Raw genomic sequence first — 19,652 nt, 5'->3', positions numbered from 1 at the left:
GGTGCTGAGGTGAGTCTTCGCTTCAATTCTTGAAAATATTGCTCACACCTCTCATCCCACTGAAACTTAGTAGTTTTCTTCATCAAATTTGTTAAGGGTTGAGCTATCCTCGAAAAGTCTTGTACAAATCTCCTATAGTATCCAGCTAGCCCTAAGAAACTTCTCACTTCGGTCACACTTTTGGGTCTTGGCCAATCAGAAACTGCTCGAATCTTAGATGGGTCCACCGCAACTCCTTCCTTTGAGATCACATGGCCTAGAAATGCTACCTTCTCTAGCCAAAATTCACATTTTGAAAATTTGGCATATAACTTCTTCTCTCTAAGAATCTCCAACACTTTTCTTAGATGTTCTTCGTGCTCTTCTCTATCCCTCGAGTACACCAAAATATCATCTATGAACACCACCACAAATTTATCCAAATATGGCTGAAAAGTTCTATTCATGAGATCCATAAAAGCTGCCGGCGCATTAGTGAGTCTAAAAGGCATAACAGTGAACTCATAATGTCCGTATCTTGTGCGAAATGCTGTCTTTGGTATATCTTCCTCAGCAATCCTCAACTGGTGGTATCCTGTCCTCAAGTCAATTTTTGAGAATATCCCAGCACCTTTAAGCTGATCAAACAAGTCCTCGATCCTAGGCAATGGATATTTGTTCTTTATAGTGACATTATTCAACTCTCGGTAGTCAATACACAACCTTAAGGATCCGTCCTTCTTTCTCACAAACAAAACCGGTGCTCCCCAAGGTGAAACACTTGGCCTTATATAACCCTTCTCTAGCAACTCCTCCATCTGTACCTTCAACTCTTTCATCTCTGCTGGTGCCATTCTATATGGTGCTTTAGAAATAGCTCCAGTCCCAGGCACTAAGTCTATTTTGAAATCCATCTCCCTAACCGGCGGCATCCCTGGAATTTCATCTGGAAACACATCTAGGAATTCTCTCACCACTGGAATGTTCTCTATGGATTTCTCTTCTACACTCACATCTTGCACATGGCATAAATAAATAGGGTAGCCCTTTCGGATATAAGAATGAAAAGTCATGGCTGACACAATACTGATCCCTGGTTTTGACACAACCCCCTGGTAAGAGATTCTATTCCCTCTTGGCCCCCTAAGAGACACCTTTTGGGTATGACACTCAATTCTAGCCTTATATTTACTAAGCCAATCCATCCCCAATATCACATCAAAGTCAGTTAAGTCAAACTGAATAAGGTTTGCAAGCAACTCAGTTCCAGCAATGTTAACTGGAATGTCTTGGTATAGGGATCTACAAGGAACTACCTCCCCTGAAGGAATTGTTATATTGGTTTGACACAAAGATGAAGGTTTTAAAGCATGTTTATTCACGAAAGAAGTGGCGACAAAAGAATGAGATGCCCCAGAATAAAAAAGTAAATAAGCAGGTTTTGAGTTCACGAGAAAAGTACCCGTCACAACGTCGGCATTAGAGTCAATCTCGCTCTGGTTCATGACATAGATTCTTCCATTACTGGTCCTACCATTGCCATTGTGGTTGCTTCCTCCGCCATTGTTGTTGCTTTGGCCATTCCCTCCTTGAGCATTGCCATTTTGGCCCTGAGAATTGTTGTTGTTGAAGCGGTTGTTGTAGTTTGAGTTCCTCCCATAACCACCTCCCTTATTGCCATTGTTGTTACCTTGCCCATTCTAAGCTTGATTATTGCCATTCTGCTTCTTTGGGCACTCAAATTTCTTGTGACCAACCTCCCCACATTCAAAGCAAGCAAGCAAATCTCCATTGCAGTTGCGTCCTGGATGGCTCTTGTCACATTTACGGCATGGTCGGTTGCGAGATCCTTGCTGATTCTGTTGCCCCTGGCCTCGGTGATTATTGCTTTGATTGTTGGTGTTACGGCCTCCCTACTGACCATTTCCACCATTCCCATTGCTATTACCCCCTAGGCGTGGTCTCTTGTCATAACCTTGAGGGTTCGATGAACTCTCACCATTTCCTTTCCTCTTATGCCTATCCTTGACCTCCTGTTCACGTTTCAAAATCCTTTCAATATTAAAAGCTTTATCATAGGCCTCCTTATAAGTAGCAGCAGTACCAGCCCCGATCACCTTCTTTTGGATCCTAAAAGTCAGTCCATCTTCAAACTTCTGAGCCTTGGATCTCTCATCAGGCACTACGTTAGGACAAAACCTTGCGTACTCATTAAATTTCTCAGCATACTCCTGCACACTCATACCAGCTGTTTGGTTAAACCTACTAAACTCACTGTATTTCTGCCTCTTGATATGCTCAGGAAAGAAACGATCCCTGATTGCTGTCTTAAAAGCCTCCCAGTTAAAATTCTGTTGAGCTCTTATGGTGGCTCCTTCATTTTCCCACCAAATATCAGCAGCCTCACGTAAATAGAATGTGGCTTGATCCACCTTCTGAGCATCAGGGGTACCAGCAGCAGTGAAAATCTTGTCAAAGTCACGTACCCAGTTCTCAACTAACATGGGATCTTCCTTCCCCATAAATAGCGGAGGTTTCAATGCAGCAAGTTTCTTAGCCATAGCAGCTTGAGGGTCGTTGTTATTATTGTTGTGGTTGTTGTTGTTATTCAGCTGGTTTTTCAACAACATTCCAAGGTTCTGGTTCATTTGCTCAAGAGCTCTTAACCTAGCAGCAAGTTGTTCAGGAGTCTCAGCCATTTGTGCAATTCTTCTCCAACGAGACCTGGTGTAAACGTGGTAATTTTGCATACACAGTCTGCACAATTTCAACACTGGTGTTACCACCATACACATTTTAACACGACTTATTTAGATCGTGTGAATTGCAATTAAATCATCAACCACGACATGCTTTCATGTACATATAGAGACAAGAATTAAGCGATTTATTAAATCTCATAGCATTCAAAGAGTCGGCCAAATTCCAAACCAAATAATGCATCAACTTAGCATTAGACTATAGATTCGCGCATTGCTTTGTGATTTCACTATCACCCGACCAAGTCATTACTAGTCTTGACTAAAGTAAGCATAAGAAAATAAGAGCTTTGTCCTATATAAATACAATAGATAGAAACAAAAATGAATTGATTTTTATTAATAATCATAAAATAGCAAGGTATAAATATATTAATCAAAATTATTTTATTGCAAAACCAGAAGAGAATGAAACTCGTCTTTGAAATAAAATACTAGTACTAAAATAGCTCAATAAACTACTAGTTACAAATAAACCAAAACTATAGTTTCTAGTCATAAGAAACTAGCTTTTATTTGTAAAACTAATATATAAAAATTTTAACCAAATAAACTAAACGTAGCTTTAAAAAAAATAAATGCATAATTCAATTACTATTTTCCCCTTGACTCTCACGAGCTTCACTTTCCTGGGGCTCATCCTCCTCCTCATCATCCAGGTTATAGTCAAAGTCTCGCTTGGCTTCCATCATTGCCTTCTCGAGGTAGTCCACAGTAGGGATCCATTGTTCATCATAATAATACTTATCATTCGGTTTACCATTAATGTATAAGTCAACATACTTCTTTGTAAGTTGAGCCATAGGGTCCCTTCCCAATTAACGTGTGTAGAAGGATTTGAGATCGCCTCTCTGGAGTGAGATAATCAGATTGGCCCCCAAGTATATTGTAATGAAAGTGCTCAATGCCGAGATTTAAGCGGTGCACGTAATGTCGAATATTTTCATTATAATTCATACGAATCCCGTAAGGAGAATCAGGTAATAAATGTGTACGCTTCCTAGCACTCGACTTTCTTGCAGTTTTAAGTACTCGTATCATCTAATAAAATAAAGTAAATAATCACATAATAAGTATTAAATAAAAGTAATATAAAACACATAAATCCCTTATCGTGATTCCCACACTCACGACTTTCCTAAGCTTAAATCAATTTTGAACTTATGTACAAATTTTAAACCTAAATCTTTAATTTAATTCATTTTAGTCCCTAAATTTTTGAAAAACCTGGGCTCTGCATACCAATTTGTAACACCCCCAAAATCCGAGTCTTTAAAAACAATAAGAGTAACCTTTAACTTTCAAAAACCCAACCATCGAACTCTGGAAATGTTACTGCTACACTTATTTTCCGTAGAAAATAAATGCAAAGCAAAAATAACATAATATTTAAAATAACTAAGTGGTCTAAGTTGTGGCAAAATAAAATAGTCATTACATCAAAACTGCAATTATTTGAAACCAATAATTGAGAGGAAATAATTAAATTCGGGGATAAACTAAATTGTCTTAGCTACGTGATTATTCTAACGTCTCCTCACACGTAACCGAGTACCCTTTTTACCAACCTGCAAAATAAATCAGAAACAAGAAAAGAGAGAAAACTCCCAAAAATCAGATAAACTGAGTAATTCCAACTCCATCCCGTAAAATAAATAAATTTTAGTTCAAAACAGTTTATACACAATATAGTCTCATAAATATTTTAATACTCAACCAAGTTCAAATAGTCACATAACATATTATTACTTTATTTACGAAAGGGAAAGAGAACGCTAGTAAGCCGGGACTAGTCCCTGTCACCACCTAGTTTACAGAGGGTCGCGCATAACCCCAATTGGCCATAAAATAAAACAGAATGTCCCTAGTGTGCACACCCCTCACTAATACCCAGTGATTAGGAGAAGACTAACAACAATATACAATAATTTAAACCAACTAGTAGCAACCATAACTACTAGTGGGCAACCTGTTCTTCACCCTTTCGGGTTTCATTTCCCTTCTTAAATTAAATTTCACTGTACATCTTATTAGATTATATCATCCAATTACACTGTACACAAGTATTGCACAAATCAATTTAATTTCAAGTATCAATACTTCAATTTCAGTATTATTAGACCATAGTCATCCTACATGACATATAGACCATCAATCACGTATAATCAATCATCCAATACCCAAGATTATATTTTTTTTAAAAACTCATACGATAACAAATAATCATATTTTTCGAAATTACATATACTAGTACACAAAATAGAAAACTCATATATAATATACGATTCCATAATATCATACGATAGCACACTCATCACATATGATTACATAAGCACGTATTTGACACATAATATTTCAAAACAATTTCCTAACGGGATTCTGAAGATGATGGACATTGAAAATTACCTTGATCGTGCGTAAAATTCAAGGTAATTAACCTCTGGAACGGTCACCTAGTAGCCTCCGTCTACAAATAAACGATTCTAAGTTAGATAATTATACGACTATATATATAAAAAAATTGAGGGTGTGATTAATTTATCACAATCCATAATCTAGTCACCCCAAAAACAAAATATAAACAACTAATTATAGAGTTAGATGGATAGTATTATATCATCATCATCTCCACCATTATCATCATCACCATCTCCATCACCCATCATCATCATCACCGACATTATCATCATCACCATTATCACCAAGATTCCACTAAAACCAAATCCCAAATTCCACTGAAGCCATACAAAATCGTTTTTTATTTTTTAATTTTTAGAAATCAATAAGCACAAAATCCAATAGACCAAATACATACTGACCGAAACAATGGAGTGACGAGTTGCGGTGACTTCCGAACTCGTCAAAATATTTATTAAATTTTTTTTTTTTTTAGAAGAGATAGTTTACCTGAGAAAAGATTGAAAGTACGGTATTGAAATTTGAGGTTAAGGGGGCTTTATATAATTTGAGTTGTTTAGCACTCTAGAAATTTCACAAGATAAGGGTCAAACTTATCTTGAGTTTGTTACATAAACTCAGTAAACAGATTTTCAAAATTCCTTTTTATCAGCTTCAAAACCAATCTCTATATGTTATCTAAAATCAGTTTTTTTATTTTTTATTTTTTATTTTTTTTTTATCAAATCCGAAAATAATAAAAATAATAATAATAATTTTTACAATTTGAAAATAATAATAATTAGTTTTAAAGTTTATTTATTTATTTTTGAAAAAAAATCGTTGACTAAAAATACTCCAAAATTAATACTCCAAAATTTGGGGTATTACAAAAACATTTGCCCCTCACAGATGTGATGTGGCGGGCCACGTGGTATCTGTGACACTTGTCACTCATCTATTGGTGGAACAGTAATTATTGTTCACCTTTTGGGGAATTTACCATGATGGCCCTGGAATTACCCCTCTATAAATAGAAACTTTGCCCCTCTCTTTTTCGCTCATTTACGAAAAAATCTGAGAGAATCTTTGACTTTTCTTTGAAACAACGCTTCCGCCTGCTGCTTGCTATTTGCCGCCTGACCCAGTCGGCTTAATCAACTTCCAGTAGTACCTCTTTCAGGTAACCGCCTGCTCTTTCTCTCTCTTTTCAGTTTCCTTTCATTTCGCCTGTGTTTGTTTCTTTAAAAATGGTATCACAAACACACACGGCACGACCTAGGATAGCTGTCAGCTGGTCACTTGGAACGGCTGAATCTAGAACTAGGGTTGTCGCCTGTCCTAAACTGCTCTCGCCAACGAATCCGTCTGTGTCTATGCAGGACACTATGGCTAGAACAAAAAGGACAGCCCAACGGCCTAGTGATGAAGAGGACGAAAGTCCTATCAGGGTACCCAGGAGCGAGATTTCTTACTACCCATCCAGCGTCCCAATGACGCTGAATGACTCGATTCTGGGTGGACAAGAAAATGATTCCAGCGAGGAGGCATTCGGCTCTAAAGAGGGCTCATCTCAGTCGCACTACTACAAAACCCATGTAATCTCCACACTATAGCCTCGACACTATGGAAGACCGTCAAAAAAAAAATAATCCGCGCCTCACCTCGACGGTTTTTTGTGTCGTAAGCATGGATTGACAATTAAAAGTGTCGAATTATCACATGGCCCTCATGTGATAAAGAGGCCTGGTAATCTCAAGCCCATGAAATGAAATTTTAGGCGGATAAACAAATGCGCTCAATTGAAAGTTGCAGCAAAAAAAAAAAAAAAAAAAAGAAAGAAAAAATTAAAACAAAACTCACGCACTACAACTCTCACAAAATCATCAGTTTCCTCTCCTCTAGCTAGTTAACTTTTGAGCCCTAACTTTACCCTCTCTTTTGATTTCATTATTCACTTCTACAAACAATTGCTTCCAATCGCTCATCCAAGTTCTGATCTTTTGAAGGTATTGTAGGTGTCGTTCGAAGTGCGCCTACGTTAAAGCATGTGTGAATATGCTTGGTACTCATAGGAAGTAGGAATTAACATAATACGATTAGGGACAAGGAAAGTAGGGAGCCGCAAACAAGTTTTTAAGGAACTTGTAAACCGTTCACGGATCATAAAAGGCAACCACGATAAAGGGACAACGATAGGCAACAACGATTGACCCGTGAAGGTTACACCCCATTCATAATCCATGAGATTACTAACTCCATATGGTTCGGAACCACGAAAGAAGGATCGGGGATGATGGTACGAAGTGAGTCATGGAGTCACATTTGCCGTATTGGCCTCTACTCGATTCTTATAGTGAAAAGTAATTCCTGCGATTTCAAAGGCATGCAAACAAAGATTCAATTTGCTCCAAACTATTATTATGCTAAATTGGTTGAATATTAATTCAACATATAATTCTAAAATATTTGTGATCACTTGATTAAATAACAAGATTAAAAGGGAACCTAAACCGGTTGTCCAAATTATCTTATTAAGCGTGATATTCAATTACATATTCCCTTTAAACATGCAATATGGTGATCAAATAGAATAAACATCAATATTGGAAGCAATTCAACAATAATAGCGTTAGTCAAATCAAATATAAAATAACCTAATCATGATACTAGCAAAAACAAAATAAAATAAGAGTAATTAAATTAATTAATTACTCACATTCCGCGCGTTGCTTTAAATTGCTACATCATGAATAAACTGTTAGTAACTTCAATAAAAAATATAAAGCAAATAGAAATTAAATTAAATTAAATTAAATAAAAAAGTAGAGTTAATTTGGTCCAAACCCTCAGTTATTTGTACCTTTCACGTCTTGGTTTAAGGACGGAACCTCGGGTGTTGTATGGACTCCTTGGAGTGCTTAAGGGAAGAATGATGTAATTAGGAATATAGGTTTAAAGCTTAGAATATGAGAGAAAGAGAAGAGAATAATTTTTGGTGTAAAAGAGAGAAAGAGAGAATGATTTGATGCCCCGAACTGCAGAGATGAGGGTCTTATTTATAGGGAAATTGAGTAGAGGGAACACGCGGAACCCTAAAAAGATAAAAACCCTAAAAATTAACACCGCGACACGACAGAAAACACCGTGACACGGTGCCAGGCACCGTCAGACGGGGGAAAATCCTGTGACGCGGTGGACAACTGGAGTTACAAGGGAAATATTTGACCTACGGGAAATGAAAACACGTGAAGGGTTTACGAGGAAAAGACACGAGAAAATTCCGTGACACGGCACACGTACCGTGACACGGCAGTGTCCACCGTGGAACGGTATAGTACATCGTGTCACGGTATGGGAAAATACGGAAATTACACGGAAAAAGCACCGTGACACGGTGAGAAATACCGTGTCACGACAGCAGGTAATGTGTCACGGCAACATGTACCGTGCCACGGTGGAATTTAACGCGAAAAAGCTTCAAAAATGGCACTGTGACACGATGTACAGTAACGTGTCACGGCACCAGGCGCCGTCAGACGGGGGAAGGCACCGTCAGATGGGGGAAGGCACCGTCAGACGGGGCACACTCCAGTGACACGGTGCTTTTCCACTGTGCGCGGTGATTCCAGTTTTTTTTATCCATTTTTAAAATCATCATAACTTTTGATCCGTAACTTGGAATAAGGCATATAATATATCATTGGAAATCTTATCAAGTCTAATTTCTAACCCAATTAGAATAAAGTAAAAATAATTTGTAGATTTTAAGATATGTCCATTTTATTGGAAGGGTGTTGGTTTTGGGTTGAGTTTAGTGTTTTGCTCATATCTTTTTGGTTATAGCTCGGAATTGGGCTTATAATATATGATTGGAAAGCTTATTAAAAGGCCTATCCAATCAAATAATAATTGGATCAAAATAAAAATATCTGTAAAATCAGTTCCGCTCGGTTTTGTGATGTGGACACGAAAAGTGAAAAATAGATTATGGTTTAGGGAAATGAGCTAGAAATTGGATTGGTTCATGAAATATATTGGATAGAACATGGATTTAAGCACTCTAAATATTAAATACTCAACTCGACCAATAATGGCGGTGAAAGGTGTTCATCATCGGGTTTGGTTTTGGGGAGACATTTTTAGGTGTCTACAGGTATGTGTTTTTTTTATTAACATTTAATTATCGTGTAAATTAAATTTGTTTTAGGGTTTAACTTATGATTAGTGTAATTAATTACGAAATTTACTGTTAAAAACGAGTTTGAATCATGCTTAAATTACAAATTACATTTACAAATTAGCTAAAGATTTAGATTTGTTCCTTCCCTTTAATTTTCCAGTTTATGAATTGTCAGTTTTCAAAGATGAATGAAATTAACATAGGTCGTCATGAATTTCCAGTTTTTTCATCTCAATTTCCCTTCAAATTATCAGTTTGCATTTAGGGTAATTTGTTATTCAATTTCGAATTTCATGACCCATAATCAATTATTGGTGTTAATTGCAATATAATTGAATGTTTGTCACTTTCGAATTTTATGACCCATAATCAATTATTTAGGGTAATTTATTATTTAGATATATACTGGTCATGTTGCTTACAATTCTTTCTCAAAGCCCTTAAGTGTCCAGAGAAGAGAATTTGTTAGGCGGTATTTATTTTAGTGTATTTTGTGTCTGCCTAAAATGATTATAAATTGGCTTTGTGTGTGTGTGTGTGTTTTTTTTTTCAATCTGTTTTTTTTTTTACATAATTCAATATTTGATTAAATTGATTTATTTTGTTCTCTGACTCTTCAAATGTTAAACTAAGTGAAATCGGCTGTTGGGCACAAAGTGAAGGGGACAACAACAAACAAGATCATCTTAGTAACAAGTAGGATCAGGCTTGAATCACACTTGTACTCTTCTAGTTAATTCAGGTAACTACTAATAACCTTTAAGACTTATAATTCAATGTATATGTCTATGGATGCATAATATGATATTTTGAATTCATATGCCTTCTCATGATTTTATAACTATCATGTTTATTCTTTGTTTTTACATTTGTATTTTTTTGTGTGGGTAAATGAGCCATCGTTTACTTAACTAATCATAATCATAAGTTAAAAGGTTATTGAACTTTGTCCTTTAATTACCGTCATTGATGCTTAGTTTATACAAATTTTTTTAGTGATTTCTTGGTATTCCATTTAAATTGATTCCATATTATACATAGAATGATATACTTATAATAATGTGAGTATGTAATAGCAATAGTTGAAGACATGTGCAGTACTCATATATGGCTTGTGACTAATGAATATCATGTTTTAAGCTGTTTGGTTGTTTAACTTTTAAATTAATTTATATTTCTTCTATATTCATTAGTAAGTCATTTTTTTTAATAAAAAACTAATAATGATATGAGCATGTTGTAGCAATACTTTAAGACATATGTGTTTAGGGTAATTTTACCCCGCTACGTGGTCCAATCAGAGGATGACACGTGTCAGTCTCAGGATGGCCCAAAGTGGACCAATCTCTGCTTGACACGTGTCACTCCAGAAAACAAGGGAAAAAAGTCGGCCTTCAGGCCCAAATCCTGAGAAAGCCGCAAAGCGGCGCAGCCCACCACTGATTAGGGTACAGTGACCTAATCAGGGGCACAAATCCCAAAGACCCTATAAATAGGGAGATATCCCTCTTTTTGAGGGCACGTTTTATCATTTATTACACATTTACTCTTTGATAGAGACATCTTGAGCTTGGAATCCGAGCAGATCCCTACCTAAATTTCCGCACCTTTTTCTCCCTTCAAGTTTCTAACTTGTCCGTCGGAGGCGGAGCACCACCCAACTGGTGTCTCCGTTTGTTTTGCAGGTACAACTCACCCCAGATCAGTCTTCGTGTTGTAACTCTCCCGAGGGACAAAAACACCCAAAACATTTGGCGCCGTCTGTGGGGAGAGTACCTCGAAGATGGTTCAAGAGTCTGTACCACCCCCTAACCGTCTGGGCGATGACCTAGAAGTTTTTACAGACCAGGAGGATGAGGATCCTCAGCTCGAAACCTTTACAGCCGATGATGGCTCGCTCAGAATCAAGAGCATTCGGCCCAGAGATATTCTGGAGCGGGGTGCCTTCCAGGCGGGTCCGAGCAGACCCACTGGGCAGCCAGAAGGGGAAACCCAAACGGCCGTTGGATCAGCCCCTGTCACCCGAGACAAACTCATGAGATTCATGACAAGTTTCAAGGGTGAAATTAAAGAGCTGATCACCAAAAGCCGGGCTGGCCCAAGTAAAGGTCAGTCGGCCAAGAAGACTCCTCAGGAAAAGGGGAAGTCAGTCAAAGATCGGCAGCCCACTCCTCATCCAAAGGATAAGGCAGCCGGGACCATTGATTGGTCCAAAATTCTTCTCCCCAAGGGGAATAACAATAACTCCCGCCGGACTCAACAGCCGGTGAGAAGTAAAAAATCAACTCTTGATGCCCGGGAGATCATTAACCGGAAGAGAAACCAATCGCTGTCTGAGTCGCCTTCAACGTCGAACTTTCCAGACAACTTCAACAATATTTCTGTAGGGAGTGCACCCTCCTTGCATGAGAGCCAGACAGGCGGTAATACCGTCCATTCTGGCCCTCACATGATTGGAGTTGTACCGTATGTGCCTACTCAGACTTACGGACAGTATCCTCCTCACTTCATGCAGCCGACCTTCTTTGGAGGTCAGGCGGCATATCCAAATGTCCAGCCATTGGACTGGCAGCTTCGTCTGCTACGCCTGGGTGAACAGCCTTCTGCGTTCACCCGGGAGATAACCGAGGCGGCCTAGCCGGCCAAGGTTAAGAATGTATTGGTTGGTACCTATGATGGTACCACCAATCCGGAAGACCACCTCATGGCTTACACCAACCTCATGTATCTGCAGGGGTTGGATGATGCCACTTGGTGTCGATGTTTCCTGGCTACATTGAAGGGCATTGCCCAACAATGGTTTGGTAGTCTACCAGCCGGTTCCATCGATAGCTTCAGGAAGCTAGCCTTCCTGTTTGCTTCTAACTTCTCAATGAACATCCCTGCTAAGAAAACAAGCCTTGATTTGAGCACTGTTAAGTAGGAAGAGAGAGAAGGGCTGCGCTCATATGTCAGGCGGTTCAATCTGATCAGAATTCGGATTCAGGGACTGTCTGATGAGGTAGCTTTTACAGACTTTTTTAAAAGTCTGAGAGACGGGTCGACCTTTAAGTTCGACCTAGTCAGAAAAGGGGCTTTCACCTTACAGGCGGCCCTGAGGGAGGCGGAAAGTTACATTCAAGCTACCGACCTCTGCTCGCCTGGTAATCAGTCGGACTCCAAGAAGTCCGACAAACCGAAAGACAGCCGGTCTGCTCAGCCGGCCAAAAATAAAGAAGAGAGCAAGAAAAGAAAAGAAATCTGGGCGGTTAATGATTCTGACCAGCCGTCTCAGAAGAAAAAGAAAGAGTTTAAACCGTACGTCCCCAAGTACGAGTTTAACAAAGACTGCAACTCCATCCTCATGGAGGTAAAGGACCGGCTGTCCATTGAGAAGCCGAATCCTATGAAGAGTTTTGTCCAGTCACGGAACAAAAACAAATTCTGTCAGTTCCATGTGGAGGTTGGCCATGATACCAACGACTGCTTCAGTCTTCAGCGGGCGTTGGACCGTCTGGCTGACAAAGGGCTGTTGAAGTCCTACATTTCTAAGTCCCCAGCCGGGGCAAAAAAGAAAAGCAAGGGTCAGTCCTCCAAGACTACCCCCAGCCTGCTAGTAGCTCGGATACTGACAAGGAGCCGGTCTACACAATAGCAGGCGGGTTCTCCTGTGGTGGCCCTACCATCCGGGGCACCAAGAGCCATCTTCGAAAGATGGACAAGGATGATGATGAGCAGGCGTCTGCAAGCACCTCCTTCCCAGACGTCTTGATTACTGAGAAGGATAGGGGCAGCGTCCGCCGTCCGCATGATGACCCGGTTGTCATTGAATGTAAGGTTGCCAACCAGCTGGTTGGACGGATCCTTATTGACATCGGCAGCTCTTCAGACATCATCAGCCTCCGGTGCCTGCAAAAGCTGAAATACAATGTCAGCAGCATGCATCCGGTCACCTACCCCTTAGTTGGTTTTGGGGGTGGGATGGTCTACCCAGCCGGAAGAATTGACTTGCCCATCCGGCTGGGAGAGAAAGGCCAGGGACGACATATTGTCGTCAGATTCTTGGTCGTTGAGGAGTTGACCGCCTACAACATTATCCTTGGCCGGCCAACCCTCAACGTAGCCAAGGCAGTAATCATCCCGTCTCTGATGCTCATCAAATATGAGAGGGATGACGGCTCTGTTGGTTCCTTGAATGGGGATTAGAAGACGGCCCCGGAGTGCTATCTCTCAGCCGTCAGGGACACTGTGGCCCCAGGCAGTAAGGAACCAATTGACCTTGACAATGTCAAGGATGTCGATCTAGCACTTGCCCCACCAGCATCCGAAAAGAAAAGAAAGGTACCTATGCTGGTGGAGGTGAAGAAGGAGAAAAAATAGCAATCACTGACCGGTGAACGGTCAGATGAGCTCCGTCCCCAACCGGCTGGTGAAAGCATTGACCTCGTTCTGGATGATAGCCGTCCGGAACGTACTGTAAAGGTTGGGACGGTTGCTCATGCTACTTTGGGTGCAGACTTGCACCTTCTGCTGAAGGAATTCAAAGACATTTTTGCCTTTGAAGTGGAAGAGATGCCAGGCGTCAGCCCGGATCTTGCTGTCCACAAGCTCGTCGTGGATCCTAAAAATAAGCCCATCTGACAAAAGAAAAGAAACCACGGTGAGGAAAGAAGTCAGGCGGCAGCTGCCGAAGTCAAAAAGCTGCTAGACGCCAGGTTCATCCGGCCTTGTAATTTTCCCAACTGGGTGGCCAATGTGGTCCTTGTTAAGAAACCGAATGGGACCTAAGGCATGTGTGTTGATTACACAGACCTCAACAAGGCGTGTCCAAAGGACAGTTACCCGCTTCCAAAGATCGATAGTCTGGTCGATTCTACAGCCGGTCACGCCTTGATGAGCTTCATGGATGCCTACTCCGGCTTCCATCAGATACCCCTGTGGAAGAAAGATCAAGAGAAGACGACCTTCGTCACTGATCAGGGGTTATTCTGTTATATTGTGATGCCGTTTGGCTTGAAAAATGCGCCTGCCACTTTCCAACGGATGATTATTACGATCTTCATTAATCAGATTGGGAGGAATGTGGAGGCGTACATTGATGATATGATAGTCAAATCCAAGCTCCAAACGGATCACCTTGTTGATCTCCGAGAAACATTCACCACCCTCAGGCGGCATAAGGTTATGTTAAATCCTAAGAAATGCGTCTTTGGTGTTGAGTCTGGGAAGTTTCTCGGATTCCTGATTGATCATAGGGGGATAGAGGCTAACCCTGAAAAGATACAGGCGGTGATAGACATGAAGTCACCTCGTTCTGTCAAGGAAGTGCAGAGACTCACCGGCTGTCTGGCCGCCCTGGGGAGGTTCCTCAGCCGGTCAGGCGACAAGTGCCTCTACTTCTTCCAAGCAATCAGGAAGAAGACCAGATTTGAATGGGGGGATGATGCTGAGACAGCATTCCAGAGGTTGAAAGAGCATTTACATTCTCTACCTAGGTTGGTCTGTCCTTTACCTAGGGAGACGTTGTACATGTACTTAGCCGTCTCAGATCATGCCCTCATTGCCGTTCTCCTTGCTGAGCGAGACGACGTGCATCTCCCGGCACTAGGCGAAAAATGCAAATGGCCACCGGTTGAAAACCCCCCATTGCCACCGGTTTTGAACCGGTGGTCATTTGGGGGGTGGCAATAATGGATTAAATGGCCACCGGTTCAAAACCGGTGGCAATAGTGTTAATGGCCACCGGTTAACCGGTGGTAATACTATCTATGGCCACCGGTTAACCGGTGGCAATAATAAATCTTCGCGGTTTTTTTTGCTGATGTATGATCACAATTGCCACCGGTTCGAACCGGTAAACCGGTGGCAATAAAAGGTTCTAATTTTTTTTTTTTTTTTTGGCCTGCAATTATTCCTGCACTGATCCTGCTATAATATTCTGCCATATTATTGCTAAAAATTCAATAATCATAACAAGAATTAAAAATATATTTTTAGACTACTTTTATAATTAAAAACCAAATGCAATACAACAAATTAAATAAAGTGTGATATATAAATAAATACAAACAATACTAATAACTAGTAAAAATTGTAGTTTAAAAGTTATTAATAAACAAAGTATAATTCATAATGATGCCACATTTACAAATTGAAGGTGATGAAAGATGCCAACATGTCTCGAACTTCATTAAGCTCCTTGCTAGTTAACGGATCCCCCTTTTGCACCTTGCAAACCTTGGAATATATATAAATTATGTTAGAATAAATTAAATTAATATGTAAAAAAATAAATACTTGGGAAAATTAAAAACAGCCGCATATACAAATGACCAAAATAGCCAAAATAAGTCCTATTTGACTACTACTTGCCTATTTTCTACATTTTTAAACAAATGACCAAGTTGTTTCTCATAACATGTCAATTATACATAGTTATAGGTGGCTAAGCCTTGAAATCAAAGAAAAAGGACATTTTACTAAGTTTAAGGTCGCATTTTCATCCAAAATAGCCAAAATAAGGCATATTTGACTTCTACTTGCCCATTTTCTACATTTTTCAACAAATGACCAAGTTCTTCCTCATAACATGTCAATTATACTTAGTTATAGCTTAGGTGGCTAAGCCTTGAAATCAAAGAAAAAGGGCATTTTACTAAGTTTAAGGTCGCATTTTCATCCAAAATAGCCAAAATAAGGCATATTTGACTTCTACTTGCCCATTTTCTACATTTTTCAACAAATGACCAAGTTCTTCCTCATAACATGTCAATTATACTTAGTTATAGGTGGCTAAGCCTTGAAATCAAAGAAAAAGGGCATTTTACTAAGTTCAAGGTCGCATTTTCATCCAAAATAGCCAAAATAAGGCATATTTGACTTCTACTTGCCCATTTTCTACATTTTTCAACAAATGACCAAGTTCTTCCTCATAACATGCCAATTATACTTAGTTATAGGTGGATAAGCCTTGAAATCAAAGAAAAAGGGCATTTTACTAAGTTTAAGGTCGCATTTTCATCCAAAATAGCCAAAATAAGTCCTATTTGACTACTACTTGCCTATTTTCTACATTTTTAAACAAATGACCAAGTTGTTTCTCATAACATGTCAATTATACATAGTTATAGGTGGCTAAGCCTTGAAATCAAAGAAAAAGGGCATTTTACTAAGTTTAAGGTCGCATTTTCATCCAAAATAGCCAAAATAAGGCCTATTTGACTTCTACTTGCCCATTTTCTACATTTTTCAACAAATGACCAAGTTCTTCTTCATAACATGTCAATTATACTTAGTTATAGGTGGCTAAGCCTTGAAATCAAAGAAAAAGGGCATTTTACTAAGTTTAAGGTCGCATTTTCATCCAAAATAGCCAAAATAAGTCCTATTTGACTACTACTTGCCTATTTTCTACATTTTTAAACAAATGACCAAGTTGTTTCTCATAACATGTCAATTATACATAGTTATAGGTGGCTAAGCCTTGAAATCAAAGAAAAAGGGCATTTTACTAAGTTTAAGGTCGCATTTTCATCCAAAATAGCCAAAATAAGGCCTATTTGACTTCTACTTGCCCATTTTCTACATTTTTCAACAAATGACCAAGTTCTTCCTCATAACATGTCAATTATACTTAGTTATAGGTGGCTAAGCCTTGAAATCAAAGAAAAAGGGCATTTTACTAAGTTTAAGGTCGTACCTCATCAAGATGTATGGTATTGGAACAATGAGTCGCTATCTTAAGCATGAATCTCATCACGTATAATCCAAAATCAACTCCATTATCTTGTTGTGGGCACTAGCATAGGAACAAATCAAATGAATCAAACGTCACATAAAACCCACAATTGTTTTAGCAATGTTTATTAAGATAATCACAATATGATGTGGCATTACCATAGGTGATTTCCATGTAGGACCCCGTGGAGCACGACCATGTATCTTCTTCATAATACTACAGGAAAGTAAAATCAAATTTGATTAGTTTGACTAATAAATGAGTTAGGTTAAGATACTCAACACTAGGTAGCTATATTTACTTTTGTAGTACAGACATCACGAGGTACTTCTTTGTTGATCGAGCTGAATCAAGGTGAAAGATTGTGTTATTAGCAGGACAAATCACCATGAGGAACCAATGATACCTACATAAATTCACAATACACAAACACATCAATAATTAGGGTACAACAAATAAATTAGATGTAGAAAGAATTGAATTACACATGGTTAAACGTACTCCTCATAACATGGGGCGAATATGAACTTGTCTCCCGCACGCATTGATTCCCGAATATTATGCCATGACCATCCAGTCTCCCTTCATGTCGAGAAGCAGGAAGACCAATAGGTTCAGCAACGGCTAAATAGTCGGCCACAAAATTACCAATCTCCTCACTCACGGTCCCTTGAATTATGCTTCCTTCCGGATGAGCCGGATTCCTTACTTTATCTTGCAATGTGCCCATGTGTCTTTCAAAAGGATAGCACCACCTCAAGAAAACTGGACCGCACAATTTAATCTCACGCACCAAATGAAGAATGAGATGCACCATTATGTCAAAAAAGGAGGGTGGGAAATACATCTCAAATTTGCACAAAGTCACAACCACATCCGTTTGCAAAGCATCAAGTGTACAAGGATCAAGCACTTTGCTTCATATTGTATTGAAAAACGAACATAGGCTTGTAATAGCTTCTCTCACGTGCTTCGGTAAAATACCACGTATTGCAATCGGTAGAAATACTTGCATCAACATGTGACAATCATGGGATTTCATACTTGTCAGCTTCAGTTCTCCACTTAAGGATACAAATCTTTTCATGTTAGATGCGTACCCAGATGGAACCTTAATGCCGTAAAGACATGCACAAAACATCCGCTTTTCTACCCTTGACAATGTGTAGCAAGCCGGTGGTAAATACTTCTTCTCAACCTTGCCTTGACCCTCATCTCTACTCTTTGAAGCATCCGCGACCTTGCCCTTTCCCTTGCTCTTCCCCTTTCCTTTTTTCAAAACATTTACAGTTTCTTGTTTCGGTTCCTTTCCCTTTCTGTCCTTCCCCTTTGTAACCTTGTCTTGAGGCCACAATTCCGGACGAATCCCGATCTCTTCCAAATCTAACCGTACACCCTTTCCATCCTTTGTTTTGCCTGAAATATTAAAAAGTGTTCCCACAAGAGCATCACACACATTCTTCTCTATATGCATCACATCTAGACAGTGCCTAACATCATGTTCTTTCCAGTACGGAAGCTTCCACAAAATTGATTCTTTTTTGAAAAGAGCTGTTGAGACCGGAGCTTTTTCAGACTTTCCAAACACTGTTCGTATACCCTTAACTCGAGCATAAACCTCAACACCGGTCAATGGCCTAGGCGCAATCTCCTCTTCCACTGTCCCATCGAAAGCCTTTTTTGCCTACGGTAAGGGTGATCACGCCTAAGGAACCTTCGAGTCCTTATATACACATCTTTGTGAGAATTCTTAAGGTATATGCTTGATGTTTCATCAATACATATGGGGCATGCTTTTTTCCCTTTAACCTTGTACCCACACAGGTTGCCATATGCAGGGAAGTCATTCATGGTCCACATAAGGGCTGCACGCAATGTGAACACCTCGTTCTTATGAGCATCAAAACAAGAAACCTCTTCGTCCCACATCTTTCTCAAATCGTCAACTAGTGGCGCAAGGTAAACATCTATGTCATTTCCAGGTTGCCTAGGCCCCGTTATTAGCAAAGAAAGCATTATATACTTCCGTTTCATACATAACCAAGGAGGCAAATTGTAGATCACTAAAAGAACCGGCCAAGTGCTGTGTTGGGTACTAAGAGTGCCAAATGGATTCATCCCGTCTGTGCACAACCCAAGTCTTAAATTTCTGACTTCATTACCAAACTCCGGAAACTTCAAATCAATGTTCTTCCATTGCGGGGAGTCAGCCGGATGCTTCAGCATTCTGTTTTTCTTCCTTCCCTCGGCATGCCACCTCAGGTTTTTAGCGTCTTTTGGTGTTGAGAATAGACGCTTAAACCTTGGAATAATAGGAAGATACCACAACACCTTAGCAGGAGGTCCCTTCGTACCAGGATTGCAACTCATGCGCTTGTAGCGCGATTGCTTGCATCGTGGACACTCCTCCAATTGTTCATTCTCATTACGATACAAAATACAATCATTAGGATAGGCATGTATCTTCTTATACTCTAAACCAAATGGACACATAAGCTTCTTTGCATAATAGTAAGACGTAGGAATTTCATTCCCATCAGGCAACATCTCACTTAATGCGGTCAACAAAGAAGTAAAACTAACGTCCGTCCACCCATGCTTCGACTTAATGTTAAAA

The sequence above is a fragment of the Chenopodium album genome, chromosome 5 (assembly GCF_948465745.1).
Source record: "Chenopodium album chromosome 5, dcCheAlbu1.1, whole genome shotgun sequence".
Lineage (NCBI taxonomy): Eukaryota > Viridiplantae > Streptophyta > Magnoliopsida > Caryophyllales > Amaranthaceae > Chenopodium > Chenopodium album.
This window is presented reverse-complemented; position numbering follows the sequence as displayed.